The sequence below is a fragment of the Acyrthosiphon pisum genome, chromosome A3 (assembly GCF_005508785.2).
Source record: "Acyrthosiphon pisum isolate AL4f chromosome A3, pea_aphid_22Mar2018_4r6ur, whole genome shotgun sequence".
NCBI classification, from domain to species: domain Eukaryota; kingdom Metazoa; phylum Arthropoda; class Insecta; order Hemiptera; family Aphididae; genus Acyrthosiphon; species Acyrthosiphon pisum.
This window is the reverse complement of record NC_042496.1, coordinates 23558716-23559905: the sequence shown is the minus strand read 5'-3', so window position 1 is coordinate 23559905 and position 1190 is coordinate 23558716.

The following is a 1190-nucleotide window of genomic DNA, read 5'->3' as shown; positions in this document are numbered from 1 at the left end:
CAACTGCGAAACTACTTATGGAAGTATGGAAATAAATTACGAAAATGAATGTATTACTTGTATTTATTACTCTTAAAATATTATTATTTAATCAGAAAAATAGCTAAGTCCAATAAATGTACAAATAAACTGTGGGTCAGCGAGATGTGACTATGTATTTAGTTAGACTGTTCTTCTTGGGTCTTGTTGTTCGTCTGATGGACGCTTGTCCAGCAGCTCTCCTCGATGGGTATCTGTCCCTGTCCCTTCTATTATTTCAGATGACCATACATGGTCATCTTGCGGTTTAGGCCTAGCGTGAGATCGTCGCACGCTGCACACGCCGGATGTCTAACATATATCTATTTGTGGTGTCATTCATTATAACAACACAAATCCTAGTTTGTATTATTTTAGAATTATTTATATACGTAGTCATATATCTAGTGCCAAACACCGCTCATGGTCACGCGCTATTACACTACTGTATACGTACTGTAGACGCGGTACCATTGATATTATTATTATTACTATAACGCGAGCGCTCGCTCGCGTATTATATTTATATTTACGCGGCGCGTATACTATATGATTACGTACATTTATAATGTGATTGATAGCAATTTAGTAAGTAAATAGTTAAGATAGTCACAGATCACTACAGGGCTGGTCAGAGTGATATTCTGATAGCCGTTGACTACGAGTATATTATGATTTTGCAAAAAGCAAGACCACTTGTGTTGATGATGAAGATGTTGACAGGGTAGTTTAAAAATAAATGTAGACAGATGAAAAGATACTTTGTAGTTTATTTAAATGTTCTTCAGTAATTTTGTCTAAGTCCAAATGACAAGTTACTACACAGAGTGACGTGAAGGTGCTTGTTGTGCTCTGGAGTAGACGCGTCTGAATACAGGCTGTTTCAGACTCCCTTTTATATTCGGGTCCCTGCTCCCCCTGCCTATCGATACGCTATCTTGTCTCTAACGGAAGTGGTCTGTGTGACCGTCGACTCAACCCACGCACTTGCAACATTCCTAATCTATTCTGCGTATTTGCCATAATGTACTGCTAGTTAATTTATTATCTATAAATTCGATTACCTGTACTAAATCATTCTATTTTTTTATATCTAATATTTGCCATATATCGATATTGCAAAATATCACTTCCGTCTATTCTACACGATTTGTAAAGTCGTGCTAATCTGT